We start from the raw sequence: 19,164 nt of genomic DNA, 5'->3' as shown, positions 1-19,164 counted from the left end.
TGCAAATCACATCCGATCTCTGTAGCGATGCGAGTTCAGCCATACAGATAGTATGGCTGAATTCGCATCGCACCCGCCGCAAACTCGCACGGGACCCTTTTTTTGGTCCGCAGCAGAATCGGATCGCATGGGTGTTCACACCATGCGATCCGATTCCTGTCCGAGTGTGCAGATCGCACCGCGATATGCGGACTGGTCTGGGGGTGTCATTAAGATTTCATTGACACTCCCAGCAGTCCGCATAGGGCAGTGTGAACTGCCGGGGGGAGGCATGCGATGCGGGAAAACGCAGCAGATTTGCGGCGTTCCCGCATCGCTATGGTGTGAACCTAGCCTAAAGTGGAACCTTCGCTGATCGGATCCCTCCCCCCCTCCAGTGTCACAATTGGCACCTTTCAGGGGGGAGGGGGGTGGAGATACCTGTCAAAGACAGATATTTACACCCACTTCCGGGCATAGACTCCCGTGTGAGTCTACGCCATTTCCTGTCCTGCCGCGCTGTCTGCTGGGACACACACGGGTCCCAGTGACAGCGCGGAGATTTCCTATTGCGCTGCGCTACTCGCGCATGCGCAGTAGGGAACCGGGAAGTGAAGCCGATTCGCTTCACTTCCTGATTCCCTCACCTAGAATGGTGGCGGCAGCAGCCGAGGGCAGAGCGATCGATCGGCCTCAGCTGCCGGCATCGCTGGAACCCGGGACAGGTGAGTGTCCATTTATTAAAAGTCAGCAGCTGTAGTATTTATAGCTGCTGGCTTTTAATATTTTTTTTTTTTTTTGGTGGAATCCCTCTTTAATACAAGAAAGGACTTTATTGACTTTGGAAACCACAGCTTGGCATTGCATGCTATTAGTAAGGCTGAAACAACGAATCGATTAATCGACAACTAATCGATTATGAAATTAATCGATTACCATTTTCATAATCGATTAATTGGCCCATAACATAATGGGGTTAAAAAAAAAAGAAAAAAATTTAAATAAGCCCTTTATAGTATAAAAAATAGCAAATAATCGCTACTGTAAATATTTCTTTCACAGTAAAAAAAAAAAAAAAAAAAAATTAACCCATTAAAGTAGGGATTATCTGCTTTTTTTTTTACTATAAAGGGCTAATTTTTGTCTTTTTAACCCCATTATGTTACTAAATGTCTTAGACTTGGTTCACATACATCTGCGTTTATTGGTGCTTTTTGCAGACACGCACTACAGTTCATTTACATGTTTTTTTTCAGCCACTGTGTATTTGGAAAGGGTCAGGGACTTTTAAACGCAAAACAGTGCTTCTTTGGTTCGATATACTTCAATGGAGAAGCTGCAGAAAAGCATGCAATGTGTTTTTGAAGTAATTTGTGTTTTTTAATCTGCCCAAAAAAACAAAACAAAAAAAAAACCGCAAATTTCAGTAAAATCACGTGCGCAGAAATCAAAAACGCACAGCAAAAAGCACTGCAGGAACAGATCAAAAGCAAACTGCATAGGTGTGAGCTCCAGTCAAATGACTGCCAGATTTTGTCTCCTCTCTCCCAGTAATCAGACTATAATGCCCCTTTCAGGTCTCGGGTACAGTGGACCGCTGGGGGGGGGGGGGGGGGGGTCCAGTGTAAATTCACCTTACAGATTTTCTGTAAAGGTGAACTTACCCTTTATGCTTCTGATCTACCAGAACACCCAGATCCTTCTCTGCCATTGATTCCCTCGGTTGTACTCCTCCAAGTTGGACATCAATGTTCCAATTCCAAAAAGCAAACAGTCCTATGAGAAATCCCAGGCACTGCCCATAGAGACAAACAATATGAAGGACTCTGCTGCGACTGTGTGAGACTGAGTATCTGAGAGGTAAGAGGAAACCACATCTGAGCAACAGAAACTTCACATGATGGCTTTGAAATAGAGGAGAGGGGAGGGGTTTGTAGTCCAAATCAGAAAAGCAGCCTAGGGTGACAACACTGCTCTGTCATAGACCTCGTACAATCAGTGAACGTTGTCAGTCCAGGACAGGAAATGTGCTACACAGCTGAAAATAAATGCAATAAAGCAAACTACCACCACAGCTAAGGACTGCTAAATTGCAATATAATACATCTTTTGATTTTCCAAATCAATGCGGCACCACAAAGCTGGCGTTGCACCGATTTGCGGACAATAGGCTGCGACTTGTCACGCGATTGACCTGTCGAATCGCATTGGCAGGTCGCTCCAATGTGAACGAGGGCTTACTCCAATCACCAAACTTTTACAAAATGTTAAAAATACAATAGATGTAAATATGTAATACGAAAGCAGCAAACGCCAAAGCTCGCCTTTTCCTAAAAATAAATGCCGCTCACAGTATAAAAAGCATAGCCTGCCTCATTACAAGCCATTTAACGACAATTGCCCGCTCGCTCCGGAACACATTCATGCAGAAAGATCAGGATGGGCAACCTTCAGCACTATGATTAGAGGAGCGTCATGAGATGCAAATGATCCTGGTGCAAAATTGGTCAGCTGGATAACAAATCTGTGCCGGGTCCAACTGATGTGAATGCGCTACAATGATTTCCAATGGACTGTAAAATCAAACCCAGTAAAGTCATTCTTCCAATGCATATAATAGAATGACAGGAAAAATCTGATAGGCTGTCACAGACAGTGCACATTTCAGGCAGCATTTCTTGTTTATCCTGTAGTGCTGCCAGCATCCAATCAGATTCTGCCCAGCGCAGTGTTGGGTAATTAAAGACAAATGAATGTGATTGGCTGCTGTAAGCAATGCAAGTTTAGGCAATTATTCCCAAGACACTTTGGTAAATGAGGCCCACCCGTCTCAAATGTCAATACTTCTGCATGGACATCATTGATCGTCTCTCCTTGATTAAGCACAGACATTGTCTGCATCCCTTATGAGTGAGGCCCACTGAAAGACAAGATTTTAGCAAGTGGTGTGGGCATTGTATAAAGATAAAATAAAGGAGTTCCTGATCCCCTGTAAGCTTGTTGCCCAAAAAGGAGCAGGTGGTTCTTTTGGGCAACAAGCTTTGTTTGTTACAGTTGTCCACGATTGGCGTGCAATAATTGCGGCAAAAGCACACTGCGTTTAAGTGCCATTAAAAATGAATGATGCCCTAACATGTGTTTTGCGACTGCAGTGCCATATGGGATCGTGGGCAGCGAGTCTGTCTGAGACCCCCAAACATCAAATGTAAATGGAGCCTAAGGAAACTGTCTGAGCTGCCAACGGATTTCCATTTCTGGCCATCCGGTCCTGAGATTTACACAGTTTTGCAACATAGCACAGCCCTGTCTGGCAGAGAAGTAGACCTGCTTTGTCTCGGCTGCAGTTAAGTAACATTTAGTGCTCATGCACACGGACGTTTTAAAAAACTGGCTGCAAAGCTAGCTCCGACGCCTGGAAAAATCGGCGTTAAAAACGCGATTTTTTACCGCGTTTTGCATTGGCGTTTTTGAGCGTTAGTGTTAAGTAGCGTTTTTAAAGAAACACATCTCTTGGCTATAGCACTCAGAAAACAAAGAAAATATGTTGCGCGTTTATGCACGTTTTCCCGCGATTCGCGTTTTTACAGCTCTAGCTCCGCGCCATGGAACGCACTGGTCCTGGGTTTTTTTTACAGCTTAAAAACGCCTATGCCATTTGCAGCTCAAAAACGCCTAGGTGGGCATGAAGCCATAGACTAACATGGACAGGTGTTTTTAAGCTGCAAAAAACGCTCAAAAAAGCAGCTGTAAAAACGTCCGTGTGCATGAGGCCTTACAGGTTTCTCATCTCACTGTCACTCTGCTCTCTCTTCCTGTCAGCAAGTTTCTTGCACAGCTTCCTCTGCTGCTTTTCCTTATTACAATCTGAGCCCTGCTGTACAGGGACTGTAAAAGTCTGATACCACCTCCGATTCAGATATTTACATGGCTTGCATTTAAAAACACATTTCCTAATACATTATTGTATACAGGGCTGCATTCATGTGCTTCTTGTATATGGCCTGGACTTAAGCAGGACTTATCTTCACATGTAGTAATTGTAAATGTAATAAGATCTCAGATAATCTGTTTAGGTCGATCTGTAATTAAAAGGAAGAGATTATGCAAGGTAAGCATGGCTTAGGATAACCATAGATATATCCGTGGCCGGGAAGAGATATGCTCACCCATGGATGACATGACACTGCACTCTTCTATATCACATACACAAGCTGCAAATATATTTGGGAAAGTGACTATCCCTATTCATACCTATATAGTCCATTGAGAGAGAAATGAGGGCATTCACACCAGCTGCAAGTGTGTATTAACACATGCTAAACGCACTTGACATGCATCAAAACGCATGCTTCTGATACGTTCTTCACAGGAGGAAGCACAAAATACAGTGCCCCCCCTCCCCCCCCCCCCCCCAACAACAAGTGTTCTGGTATTAGGGTCCATGTGGAGCAACACAGCACAATGCAGGGGGTGTGAATGGGCCTTAATGCAGGGCTAATCTTCAGGAGCACTAATTGTAATAAGATTAAAGATAATCTGTTTATCCGTGGCTGTAATTAAAAGAGCAGGCTATGTAAGGTAAAAGAGGCCTATGTTAGAAATAGTCCTGCTGGCATATCTGCCTGTCTGATAGGTTCACACTATTGTGGGTGCGGGAATGCGTGTAAATCGCACGTGTTCCCACACCGGCAGCCAAAATGCACTGCTGTTCAACAGACAAACAGGGGTGCCATAAATACCTAATGGCACTCCCATGCATCCGAAAATGAATCACATTTTCCCATGTATGGAAACGCATGGAACCAGGCGGTGCCAAAGCACTATGCAGTTTCTGCATGGCTGATGCTTTTCCCTGCATTTCCCCATTCATGGTTCCACGCCAACGCGCACTGCAGCAAATACACCGGACCTAGACTAAGGGCCCCTTCACACCATACTGCACATAAAAACGCACTACAACACACTGAAAATGCATATGCAGTAACAAGTATATGTATGCATTTTTATGTATGTTGCATTGCATTTATATATTTATACCGCAGAGGTGATCAAATACCACCAAAAGAAATCTCTATTTGTGGGGAAAAAGGACGCCAATTTTGTTTGGGAGCCAGGTCGCACGACTGCGCAATTGTCAGTTAAATCGCCACAGTGCCGAATATCAAAAAGGGGCCTGGTCCTTTGGCTGCAAATTGGTTCGGGGCTTAAGTGGTTAAAGTCAATAGGGCACAGCTGGACCTTTTGTCTTCTATCAGCAAAACGCTGATAAGCCTATTTTCAATTATTTTTGGCCACCATTATATCGGTGCTACTCTATTATAATGTTCATCCATTGATGAGCATCTTTAGGGTCTTAAGCCCCATACACACTATCAGATTTTCTGCTGAGTTTTTCCTTCAGATTTACCAAAACCATGTAGTAGAAGGGCCTGCCTGATTGCATACAAATCGAAACTTCTAAGGTTTGACCTCATATTATATGGTTTTGGTAAATCTGATAGTGTGTATGGGGCTTAAGAGCTCTTTCACACAGGCTATGAAAATAGGCAGTTGGGTCGTGTTTTTAATGCTTCCCGATCACCTATCAATGGCACTTAAAACTGTGAAAATAGGGAGTGGATGGAGGTGTTCACATTGCAGCGTCAGGCCGCGTACACACGCGCGGACTGTTCGCCCAACCTTGTCCGCTGAACAGTGTTTGGGCGGACAGTCCGCTCGTGTGTGGGGCTTCAGCGGACAGTTTCAGCGGACAGTTGGCCGAACAAGGTCTTACGGAAATTCCGAAAAACTGTCCGCTGAAACAAGGTTTCAGCGGACTGTTCGCTCGTGTGTAGGCTTGTTCGGCCAACTAAGTCTCGCGCATGCTCAGAAAGGATTTCCACGTCGGAAGGTTGCATTGCAGTGTATAGGACGTCGTATTTTTCGTCCCGTCGTACGTGCCGTTCACGTCATCGCGCACGGTTTCAGCAAACTGTTCGTCCGTCGTGTGTGGCCATGTCCGTCCATGCTAAGTTTGAGCGGACTGTTCGCTCAAACTGTTGGACGGACAAAGTTGGGCCAACAGTCCGCGCGTGTGTACGCGGCCTTAGAGTTGCAGTGAAGCAAAAATAGCGCTACTTGCAGAGTTTGGTGCTTTGCAACTGCCTCCATTTACTTCTATTGAACACAAGTGCGCTGTGGCATTTACAGTGCATTTAATGTGAGGTTGCAAAGCATCAAGTGGTCATTTCCCATTTTAGCATAAAAAAAACATCTCAAAAGGTGTTGGAGTGTCCCCTGACACAACATGAATGCTTGTACAACACATGCAAAACACTCATTAACACTATTCTCCCTGTCACACTGGGGCGCTTTTCAGGCACTTTAGCACTAGAAATGGCCTCTGCAAAGCACCTGTGAAAACTGCCTCCCATTCATTCCAGTGTGCCTTTTCACACTGCAGCAAGCAGTATCTTTGGGGCGGGTTGGGAGTGCCGTATTTAGCGCTCCAAAAAAACGTCCTGCCCATTGGAATGAATGGGCAGCACTTTCAAAGTGTCGCAAAACTTTTTTTTTTTTTACCCTTTTTGGGTAAAAAGCACCCTGCTAGCGCCCGAAAAGCAGCGCAAAAGTGATGCTTAAACAGAGCTAAAGCGAGCGGCACTTTACCGCTAACAGCCGGTGCTTTCAGTGTGCAAGTAGCCTATAGGTCTGTTAATATGCTTTAGGGCTGCGTTAGAATTCAACCCCTGTCTGAAAGAGCCCTTATTTCCTTTTACATCATTCCCAGTTCCCTGTTAGGCCCCTTTCACACGGGCTTGCTAGTGTAGGGGCTCCCTGAGCGGAGATGGACCCATCAGAACCCTGCTGTCCTCTATGAAGATTGGATGAAAACGGACCGCCTGTCCGATCCCATCGATTCTGCAAAATAGAGTTGCCATCCATCGCGATTTCACAGACAGGATCGGATTGGATAGCAGTGGGTGTCAGCGGACATGTCACCACTGACATCCGCCGCTCCATAGGAGTGAAGCATCAGATCAGCTCAGCCTGAAAATCTGACAGACAGATCTGATCGGAAAACCTGTGTAAAGGGTCCTTAGGCTGGATTCACACTTACACATTTTTAGTGCTTTTTTGCATTTTGCATATTTGCACTACAGAACGTGTTCTATAGAAAACCATGTTAAATGGACTGCAGTGCAAATCTGCAAAATGCAAAAAGCACTAAAACTGCATAAGTGTGAATCAAGCCTTAGGCTTGAGGAAAAAAAATAAAAAAAAATAGTTTTTTATCCACTTCAGTTGCATTGTGTTGCCATATGTTAATGTGCATTGCCTAATGTGCATTTTAACACAACACACTGCTCATGTATACAATATTGTGGTGTGAAAGAGGCACATAGAAAAACACTGTTGCAGTGACCTGCGTTTATCCAGTGCAGAAAATCGCAGGTCAGTGTATGTGGTGTGAATGTGGCAGAAGACATGCAGGTTATCTGGACCTTTCAAGAACAATTTAAGGCCATGCCAGCGACATCTGAACACCAAGAAGAGTCACAATGTTTGGGAGGGGTCCAGCTTCTTTTCAACCTCTCACGCTCTGACAAGTATACTTGGCAGCCAAACAAGAATGTGGTATTGCAAGATCCGGTAAGCCACATGAAAATAGTGTGCTTCCTTGTGCCCACAACACTGCGTGCCAGGGCAGAAAACTAGGACCAGCTTTCTTATGGTCCCATCTAGGGCTGCAACTAATGATTATTTTCATAATCGATTAATTGGCAGATTATTGTTTTGATTAATCGATTAATAACCTTACAAAAAGTGTTGTTCATAATTTAGTTAATATGTAAAGTTTAAAAAAAAGGCAATTTATTCTTAAATATTTGTATGCAGTGGTAAATATAAATAACCAACTATATGGTTAGGGAACAAAATCTCGAATCCACTCTAATGCCCTGTACACACGGTCAGAAATTCCGACGGAAAAGGTCCGATCGGATTATGTTGTTGGAAAATCCGATCGTGTGTGGGCTCTATCGGACTTTTTCCATCAGAAATTCCGATGGAAAAAGTTTGAGAGCTGGTTCTAATATTTTCAGACAACAAAATACGATCTGACTTTTTCCGATCGTTTGTAGAGAATTCCGACGGACAAAGTGCCATGCATGCTCAGATTAAATTACGAGACCAAAGCTATTGGCTACTAGCCTCAATGTAGTCCCGTCGTGCGTCATTCATAAATCATTTATTTTTTTCGCATTTTGCATTTTTTTTTTTTATGCTTTTATCACCTATGACTATTTTCTTTAACAGCTAAGGCCCCATGCACACTGAGCATAATCGATTAATCGGGCAGTAACATAATGTGTTAAAAAAACTAAAATCAGCCCTTTATAGTACAAAAAGAGCAAATAATCTCTACTGTAAATATTACTTTTACTGTTCCACTGTAAAAAAAAAAAAAAAAAAAAAAAAATGTAACCCCTTACAGTAGCGATTATTTGCTCTTTTTGTACTGTAAGAGCCCATTCACACAGGGGCAACACGACTTGTAGGCGACTTGATCAGGCTACTTGGACACGACTTGACAGCGGCGACTTGGGACGACTTCAAAACGACTTGTGAGGACTTCAAGCGCGACTTGGGACGACTTACAAGTCGCCCCAGGCCAGGCGACTTTTGCCGCGGCCAAGCAGAGAATGAGCTCAAGGGGAAACTCCACGGCAAATTTCTGAAAAAAAATTGGCGTGGGTTCCCCCTCCGAGAGCATACCAGGCCCTTAGGTCTGGTATGGATTCCAAGGGGAACCCCCTACGCCGAAAAAACGGCGTGGGGGTCCCCCCCAGATCCACACCAAAACCTTATCCGAGCACGCTACCCGGCCGGCCAGGAAAGGGGGTGGGGACGAGCGGGCGGCCCCCCCCCCTCCTGAGCCGTACCAGGCCGCGTGCCCTCAACATGGGGGGGTGCCTTGGGGGAGGGGGGGCGTGCGCCCCCCCACCCCAAAGCACCTTGTCCCCATGTTGATGAGGACAAGGGCCTCTTCCCGACAACCCTGGCCGTTGGTTGTCGGGGTCTGCGGGCGGGGGGCTTATCGGAATCCGGGAGCCCCCTTTAATAAGGGGGCCCCCGGATACCGGCCCCCCACCCTATGTGAATGAGTATGGGGTACAATGTACCCCTACCCATTCACCTGTGAAATAAAGTACAATAAAACACACAACACAGAGAAAAAGTATTTTATTGCACAGCCGGGGGTCTTCCGTCTTCGGGGGTCTTCTCGCCGGACTCCTCCGCTATGTGTGTGTAGCTCTTTTGCCAGCGGAGGAGTCCGGCTTTCTTCCTCCCCGCCGCCGGCCTCTTCTCCCGACTTCGGGGGTCTTGTCCCCCTCTTCGGTTCTTCTGCCGGGCCACCGCGCCTGGTCCGGTGGCCCGGTCTTCTGTCGCCGTCTTCCGTTCTTCTGTCGCCGCCTTCGGTTCTTCTGCCGGGCCACCGCGCCTTCTTATAGCTCTTTTACAGGCGGTGGCCCGGTCTTCCGTCGCCGCCGCCGCCGCCGCCTTCCGTTCTTCTCCTTCTTCTTCTCCTGGAGATGTTGACTCGACGAGCTCTCCGGCCACAATGCCAGGGACGCGCTCCGCTGCCTCTTATATAGGGACAATGGGGCGGTGTCACATGGGTTGATGTCACATGGGTTGGTCACATGGGTTGATGTCACATGGTAAGGGGGCGGGGTCACCATGTGACATCAACCCATGTGACCAACCCATGTGACATCAACCCATGTGACACCGCCCCATTGTCCCTATATAAGAGGCAGCGGAGCGCGTCCCTGGCATTGTGGCCGGAGAGCTCGTCGAGTCAACATCTCCAGGAGAAGAAGAAGGAGAAGAACGGAAGGCGGCGGCGGCGGCGGCGGCGACGGAAGACCGGGCCACCGCCTGTAAAAGAGCTATAAGAAGGCGCGGTGGCCCGGCAGAAGAACCGAAGGCGGCGACAGAAGAACGGAAGACGGCGACAGAAGACCGGGCCACCGGACCAGGCGCGGTGGCCCGGCAGAAGAACCGAAGAGGGGGACAAGACCCCCGAAGTCGGGAGAAGAGGCCGGCGGCGGGGAGGAAGAAAGCCGGACTCCTCCGCTGGCAAAAGAGCTACACACACATAGCGGAGGAGTCCGGCGAGAAGACCCCCGAAGACGGAAGACCCCCGGCTGTGCAATAAAATACTTTTTCTCTGTGTTGTGTGTTTTATTGTACTTTATTTCACAGGTGAATGGGTAGGGGTACATTGTACCCCATACTCATTCACATAGGGTGGGGGGCCGGTATCCGGGGGCCCCCTTATTAAAGGGGGCTCCCGGATTCCGATAAGCCCCCCGCCCGCAGACCCCGACAACCAACGGCCAGGGTTGTCGGGAAGAGGCCCTTGTCCTCATCAACATGGGGACAAGGTGCTTTGGGGTGGGGGGGGCCGCACGCCCCCCCTCCCCCAAGGCACCCCCCCATGTTGAGGGCACGCGGCCTGGTACGGCTCAGGAGGGGGGGGGCCGCCCGCTCGTCCCCACCCCCTTTCCTGGCCGGCCGGGTAGCGTGCTCGGATAAGGGTCTGGTGTGGATCTGGGGGGGACCCCCACGCCGTTTTTTCGGCGTAGGGGGTTCCCCTTGGAATCCATACCAGACCTAAGGGCCTGGTATGCTCTCGGAGGGGGAACCCACGCCAATTTTTTTTCAGAAATTTGCCGTGGAGTTCCCTCTTGAGAGCTGATAATTCTGTCAAAGTCGCCTCCGTATAGACGGAGATCCGACTTGGAGGCGACCTCCATTGAAATCAATGGGTACCGGTCGCCTACAAGTCGGATAGAAGTAGTACAGGAACCTTTTTTGAAGTCGGAGCGACTTCAGTAGCGTGCATTAACACGGCTCTCATTCACTTACATTGCTTTTTAAATGTTGTCCGACCTGAGGCGACCTGAGGCGACTAGGGGCGACCTGAAGTCGGATCAGGAGTTGCCCCTGTGTGAATGGGCTCTAAAGGGCAATTTTTTTTTTTGCATGAAACATAAACAGACATCTTCTGTTTACATTCATTTATGTCCACATAAGCAAGTGGACTCAAATACAAGCGAATGTAAACGGTCCCTTTACAGCTGCCCGCCCATAGACATCCATGTGGTTCCGTCTGGAGCTGTCGGAAAAACAGACAGATGGATCCAGACTGAATGCTTGTATAAAAGAGCCCTTAGGTCAGTTCAAGAGGAGCACCTTGTAAATGACACATGCTATAACCTGCACAGCTCCGACGTCAACTTCCTATCAACCAGCAATCACTTAACACGCCCGTCATGTGCAGCATCCCCTCCAGCAAAAGGAAAAGTACAACCATCTCCCAAACACACCTTTCTTCTTTTACTACAGCATTTATCAGAGAACCTTCCCGAAAGCAAAATCATCGAAGGATTTCATTTGTTCCAGTTGTTTTCTGGACTTAGTGCTGCCATAAAGTCCATCTGACAGTCATGTGTACAAACATTAAGCCTAGAGTCACACTAGAATACGGTGTGAGAAACCTGCAATCTGTGCGCGCTTCCCGCATTGCAATAAAATCGCACTGCCCTTGCGATCTGCAGTAGGTGTCAGTACAATCTTAATGACTAAACGCCAGTGTTTGCCTGCACCGGATCACATTGTACACAACGACCATGTAATCCGATTGTAGTGAGGTTCCAAAATTGAGGCATGAATGACTTTACTGCATTGCTGTGCGATTGCAGCCCATTCAAAATTTCATGGGCTCCAATAGCATCGCACTGAATCGCATTTTAATTGCACAAGACTGCAGTGCAGTTCCTGTGCGATTCAAATTCCATTCATTGTGTGAAGCGAGGCTAATGGAGAAGTAGGGCCAAAGCACTTTAGTGCTGCACTCCTGTGACCCAGATTCAGCCGACAGCGTGCTAAAGTCCACTGTCAGCTGACGGGACTCAGTCATCCAAGCTCTGGAATGATCCCGACTTTAACGTTGCAATCTACCCAGATGCCTGGATCAGCAGCTGGCACAGCCTCCCAGCAAGCTGTTGAGAGGCTGAGCCAGCTGCTCCTGCCCCCTCCACAGCCCGGCGCTCAAGTGAGCCCTGGAGGAGCAGAGCAGAGAGATGCTTACTGACAGTCACCAGCTCTCTCTTCATCGATGACTGTGAACTGAGTGATCAGCAGTCTGATTGCTCTGTTCTTGGTCTTCGGGCCGGTTCACACTATTGTGATTGCAGACATCGCATGTAATTTGCAGCGCCACTGCTGTTCACATTACACGTGTTGTCGGTGCAGGTGTGATGTCAGCCATACAGATAGTATGGCTGATATCGCACCGCATTCAGTGTAAACACACACAGGACCCTTTTTTCTGTTCGGACCAGAATCGGATCGAATGTGTGTTCACACACATGTGATCCGATTCATGTCCGAACTGTCCGTTCGCAGTGTGATACGCAAGCTGAAATGGGGGTGTCGTTAACATATAATGACACTCCCCAGCAGTTTGCATATGTTAGTGGGGGTGCGATGCGGGAACCCGCTGTTGATTCGCAGGGTTCCCGCATCGCACAAGTGTGAACTGGGCCTTAGAGGCGGCAGGGGACAGATGCAGCATTGGACCGATGCTGCTTGAGTATAACTTTTTTATTTCCCCCAATTCTGAACTTTTCTTTAAAAGTATATAACCTAAGGGCTCATTCACGCCATGATCGTTGAGCTGCTCTGATCTGTAAAGTCGATGTAAGCTCCATGCAGGGGCACCTAGAAAACATTTGTTTTTTTACGTGATATTTTGAGTCACGGAATGTCAACATATCTCGTTGCAATGTGAACGCACAGCAGTATCTAGAGTTGAGGGCCCTTTCACACTAAAGCAATCTGCTGCGATGCGTTAACGCATGTGTCCTGCATTAAGACAGCCAATTAATTATGAATAAGCTGTAAACACACCACAAAGGATGAAAAAAAAAAAAAAACATACACACGTATACACACCCTTCTATGAAATCGCATGGCTCCACAATACATTGTTGTGCACTGCACTCTACCGCAAAGTGCGTTGGAGTGGCACAATAAATGGCACCACACAGGGAGCAGGCGTGTTGAAACGCAATGTGGCAGTGTGCATTTGATCCATGCATTGCACTCACGCAGATGTACACTCTGATGATCCATGCAGCCAACCACCGGTCATTGTTTGAACAGACTGCCTGCATGCCTCTGCACGGAACACCTGTACATCCTGTGTAGCTTAAACCGACCCTTTCCACGGGCGTATATTACCATGTGACTAAAGCCACATACACACAATCAGATTTTCCACCGGCAATTGTGTGATGACAGACTGTTGGCCGAAAATGTGACCGTTTGTACACTCCAACAGACAAATGTTTTCAGACTTTCCGCTGACAAATTTTGGATGGCAGGATTATAAATTTTCCAGACAACTGTCTGTTGTCGGATTTTCCTATCATGTGTACACAAATCCGTCGCACAAAAGTTCAAAGTACAAACACGCATGCTTGGAATCAATGCTCACCAAACACGACATTAGTAGAAGTGCCCAAAGGGTGGCGCTCAAAAGCTGAAATTCCACGTAGTACGTCACTATGTTCGTGTTTGTTGGCCAACAATTGTGTACCGTTTGTATGCAAGACAAGTTCACGGCACACGCCCTTTGGACAAAAGTCTGACACTTTGCCGAAAATCTGATCGTGTGTACGAGGCTTTAAAAAGGAACTTCCTAAAGGAAGTTGAATTTCTGTAAAATGCATCATAATTTCTAACCTACTGAGACCCCTTGGAATGCACTGAAAATGGTACTTTAAATCACAAGTTGCCAATAAGCACCACAACATATGCCCCATGGGATGGATAATTGCGATCAGAATAATATCTCATATAATCAGTTTATGCAGAGCTGTGATTAAATGAAACAGACAATGCTGGGTGAGAAAAGCTCAGGCCCCACACACACCGGGCACTCAACCCTGCTGCATAACGCTCTGGTATTTAGCTGTGGCTGGAGGGCACAGGCACACCGGTCAGGCCTGCTCTATGAGAGTCTGACAGCTGCTGTGGCAGGGCGGGGCTGGGCGGTGCACCCGTATGTACATTTAGGGCAGTATGCATCCAGGGATAAATATCAGGAACACAAGCAGTCTACGTTGTAGGAATTCATCCCTGAGTGCACACTGCCCTAATTGCTATTACTGTTGAGTGCGCCACCCAGATGCAACAGCGGTCATCATCCAGGGATAAATATCAGGAACACAAGCAGTCTACGTTGTAGGAATTCATCCCTGAGTGCACACTGCCCTAATTGCTATTACTGTTGAGTGCGCCACCCAGATGCAACAGCGGTCATCTTCAATCAGTATATATCTGCAGAATTCAGTCAAAGAATACCTGGTGATCCTGCCATGAAGATCATCTTCAGGCACTTCCTGTCAAAGGGTGGCAAGAATCTGTTCCCACGTCACAATTGGGTTCTTGCATTGTCACCCTGTCACACAGGCATCCAACAGAGCCTACAGGTGGCCATGCCAACACACATTACTCAGGCACATCCCACCATAGTCACCATCAGGAGTTATACCATGCTGCCCTCACTAGTCTACCTGTACACAGGAAATGTCTGCACCAAATTAGCAGCACTGGGATACAGCAAATCATTTTAAAAAAGTACATTTGTTTCACTTAAATGAAAAGGATGAGAGCACCAAGTATGTGTATATAGTCCGGGAAGACAAGAATTCAGGAGAAAAAGCCAACACGTTTCTGGGTTCAGAGACCCCCTTCATCAGGGGTTAGATGCAATGGTACAAGTTGCTGCTCAGGTACATCCTGATGAAGGGGATTTATGAAGCTGAAACACGCTGGTGTTTTCTCATAAATGCTTGTCATGTACGATGAAGACTATAAACAGACAAGTGGCACTCTCATCCGTCTTCATTACTCACTCCAGGGACCCCCCTTAGTGTACCTCAAGTTGACAGATCATCCTCTCCCTGCTCCCACCATGGCACTCCGATTTCCCTAATGGTCCGTACACATGATCTGATAATTGGACGTAAAATAACGTTTTCGGATCGTTAGTACAGATATTTCAAGAGCCGATAACGACAGTTCATCTGATATTATCTGACCGGACAAGCACAAAAAATGTCCTCGTAGGATGCCAGATTGTTCCATTTTTGTTTAATCGGTACAGTTGTCGTCTGACAATCCAATACAAATACATTACAACACTTTATATCACTTCTGATTTTTTATTTTGACGAATGAGAATTTTTGTAACTTTTGTAACCTCTCCATTTTTGATGAGATTAGCATACAAAAAAACTGACGATCTCTCGTCCAATTTTCGGATCGGGTGTACAGACCGTAAGAAGCCGACACAGTGCTGAGCGCAGGGCCCGGCTTTTCCTTTACCCAGTGCTCTACTAAATGCCAATTATTTATGTACCACTTTGCTTTACCAGAATGGAGGCTGGTTCAGGGCCCATTCACACCAGACGCTGTGTTACTACATAGTGGCTGGTTACAGCGGGATCACTTCCGTGCCAATGCACTGATCACAGCGCATCACACTGTTGACTTTTTTTTAAGCCACACAGAGACATTTCATTAAGTTGTATTGGCTGCCATGCCATGCAAAGGCACTATGGTGGAAAAAAGTATGGCTTGTTGCTATTCCCCATCCTCACAAGTCACTATTCCCCATCCTCACACATCGCTATTCACCATTCCCCATCCTCACACGTCGCCATTCCCCATCCTCACACATCACTATACCTCATCCTCACACATCGCTATCCCCTATTCCCCATCCTCACACATCGCTATCCCCCATCCTCACACATCGCTATTCTCCATTCCCCATCCTCACACATCGCTATCCGCTATCCCCCATCCTCACACATCGCTATTCCCCATCCTCACACATCGCTATTCCTCACACATCGCTATTCTCCATTCCCCATCCTCACACGTCGCCATTCCCCTTCCTCACACATAACTATACCTCATCCTCACACATCGCTATTCCTCACACATCGCTATTCTCCATTCCCCATCCTCACACGTCGCCATTCCCCATCCTCACACGTCGCCATTCCCCTTCCTCACACATCGCTATTCTCCATTCCCCATCCTCACACATAACTATACCTCATCCTCACACATAACTATACCTCATCCTCACACATCACTATACCTCATCCTCACACATCACTATACCTCATCCTCACACATCACTATTCCCCATCCTCCATCCTCACACATCACTATTCCCCATCCTCCATCCTCACACATCACTATTCCCCATCCTCCATCCTCACACATCACTATTCCCCATCCTCCATCCTCACACATCACTATTCCCCATCCTCCATCCTCACACATCACTATTCCCCATCCTCCATCCTCACACATCACTATTCCCCATCCTCCATCCTCACACATCACTATTCCCCATCCTCCATCCTCACACATCACTATTCCCCATCCTCCATCCTCACACATCACTATTCCCCATCCTCCATCCTCACACATCACTATTCCCCATCCTCCATCCTCACACATCACTATTCCCCATCCTCCATCCTCACACATCACTATTCCCCATCCTCCATCCTCACACATCACTATTCCCCATCCTCCATCCTCACACATCACTATTCCCCATCCTCCATCCTCACACATCACTATTCCCCATCCTCCATCCTCACACATCACTATTCCCCATCCTCCATCCTCACACATCACTATTCCCCATCCTCCATCCTCACACATCACTATTCCCCATCCTCCATCCTCACACATCACTATTCCCCATCCTCCATCCTCACACATCACTATTCCCCATCCTCCATCCTCACACATCACTATTCCCCATCCTCCATCCTCACACATCACTATTCCCCATCCTCCATCCTCACACATCACTATTCCCCATCCTCCATCCTCACACATCACTATTCCCCATCCTCCATCCTCACACATCACTATTCCCCATCCTCCATCCTCACACATCACTATTCCCCATCCTCCATCCTCACACATCACTATTCCCCATCCTCCATCCTCACACATCACTATTCCCCATCCTCCATCCTCACACATCACTATTCCCCACCCTCCATCCTCACACATCACTATTCCCCACCCTCCATCCTCACACATCACTATTCCCCACCCTCCATCCTCACACATCACTATCCTCCATCCTCCATCCTCCATCCTCACACATCACTATCCTCCATCCTCCATCCTCCATCCTCACACATCACTATCCTCCATCCTCACACATCACTATCCTCCATCCTCACACATCACTATCCTCCATCCTCACACATCACTATCCTCCATCCTCACACATCACTATCCTCCATCCTCACACATCACTATCCTCCATCCTCACACATCACTATCCTCCATCCTCACACATCACTATTCCCCATCCTCACACACATCACTGTGCCCCATTCACACACAGCATAGACATGGTAGATGAGGATCTGGTGATCCCGGGGATGTCAGGGTGACAGCTGTCATCCGGGTACACACAGGTGACACGCGCTGGGTGTAGTGATGATGTCATTAGTCAGTGATGATGTCACCAGTCAGCGGTGTGCACAGCTGTCCAGCTCTCCTCTCCCTGTATAGAGAAGGGGAGCTCCCAGCTATAGGAGCCCCTCCTGCACCCCCCCCCCCGGGAAGCCCCCCAGTCCCTCTCACCTCTCGGGGGCTCCATGCCACCTACTCCCTCTCTCCTTCTTTCCGTGAACCCGGCGCAACAGCACGTCCGCACCGGGGCGGGATCTGGCGTCACTTCCGGAACCTCCTCTGGCACCGGCGGTAACCATGGTAACTGCGCGGCCCGGCATGACGGAGCCGGGGAATCTCAGTGACACCTTGTCAGGAGGATGGAGGGGCTCCCTGCTCTGATCGCACCGGAGATCGCCGGAGCAAAGTCAGCGGATGGATGACTACCGACAGAGAGTGGAGACAGCCCCGGGCTTCTCATCACTGCTATATGGATGTGCATGACAAACCATTCCTAAGTGTGGATCAGGCTACGTCTACATGGGCGCCGATCGATGCACGACCGCCTCTGGACCCAGCTACAGATTGGACGATCAGCAACGATGTTGGACGCACGCTGATGTATTAAATCCGGAGGGTGAAAATCTGGTGCAGCTCTGCATAAACCAATCGGCTTCCATGTTTTTTTTTGTTTTGTTTTTTAGCTTAACCACTTCAGCCCCAGAAAGATTTGGCACTGCGTCGCTTTAACTGACAATTGCGCGGTTGTGCGATGTTGTACCCAAACAAAATTGACGTACCTTTTTTCCCCACAAATAGAGCTTTCTTTTGGTGCTATTTGATCACCTCTGCGTTTTTTTTTTTTTAAACAAAAAAAAGCATAAATTTTGAAAAAAATTTTTTTTTTTTTAACTTTTTGCTATAATATATTTTATAGCGATCAATGCAATAAAATTGCATTGATTACTGTAAAAATATCACTGGCAGTAAAGGGGTTAACCACTAGGGGGCGGGGAGGGGTTAAGTGTGTCCTGGGGCGTATTTCTAACTGTCTGGGGGATGGGGTAGCAGTGACACGATACTAATTGCTGCTCCTGATGACAGGGAGCAGACCATCAGTGTCCTGTCACTAGGCAGGACGGGGAGATGCTATGTTTACATTGGCATCTCCCCGTTCTTCAGCTCCGTGACACGATCGCGGGTATCCCCACGGGCATGGTCTCGGAGCTCGCGGCAGGTGCACGTGTGCAAGGTGGGAAATTCAAAGTAACGTACGAGTACGTTACTTTGCCCAGCTGTGCCATTCTGCCGACGTATATATACAGGCGGCGGTCGGCAATCGGTTAAATGATCAAGGTGAAGTTATTTGACGCACCAGATTTTGCACACTTAATTTTTTTTGTAAATCAACTCCACTGTTCGCGTCCAGAGTGTATCCAGATGAGCCGTTCTATGTGATCAGCCATTGATTTGTACAATACGAGGCCCCCGTTCATACCTGCGCTTTCCAGGAACGCATGAAAAACACACATTGGGGAAGAGGAAAATAAGTCGTGGGTGGTCCCACGCAGATGGCTTAGAATAAATATATGGAACTGCTGCCCCTACTAATACAACCACCTG

General features: G+C 47.6%; 1 protein-coding gene across 1 annotated transcript in view; it reads right to left on the bottom strand.

Annotated features, from left to right (window-relative positions):
* DAGLA (diacylglycerol lipase alpha) overlaps window positions 1–17,854 on the bottom strand; it is a 111,159-nt gene extending 93,305 nt beyond the window's left edge. Inside the window, exon 1 of the mRNA XM_077460757.1 lies at window positions 17,734–17,854. The gene's annotated coding sequence lies outside the window, so the exon portion shown is untranslated. The remainder of the gene's footprint in view (window positions 1–17,733) is intronic.
* Between the last annotated feature and the right edge of the window lie 1,310 nt (window positions 17,855–19,164).

The sequence above is a fragment of the Lithobates pipiens genome, unplaced genomic scaffold (genome assembly GCF_037356315.1).
Source record: "Lithobates pipiens isolate NorthernLeopardFrog02 unplaced genomic scaffold, aLitPip1_a1.2 Scaffold_10, whole genome shotgun sequence".
NCBI lineage: Eukaryota > Metazoa > Chordata > Amphibia > Anura > Ranidae > Lithobates > Lithobates pipiens.
The sequence above is the reverse complement of the archived record's forward strand: the minus strand, read 5'-3'. Positions and strand labels throughout refer to the sequence as shown.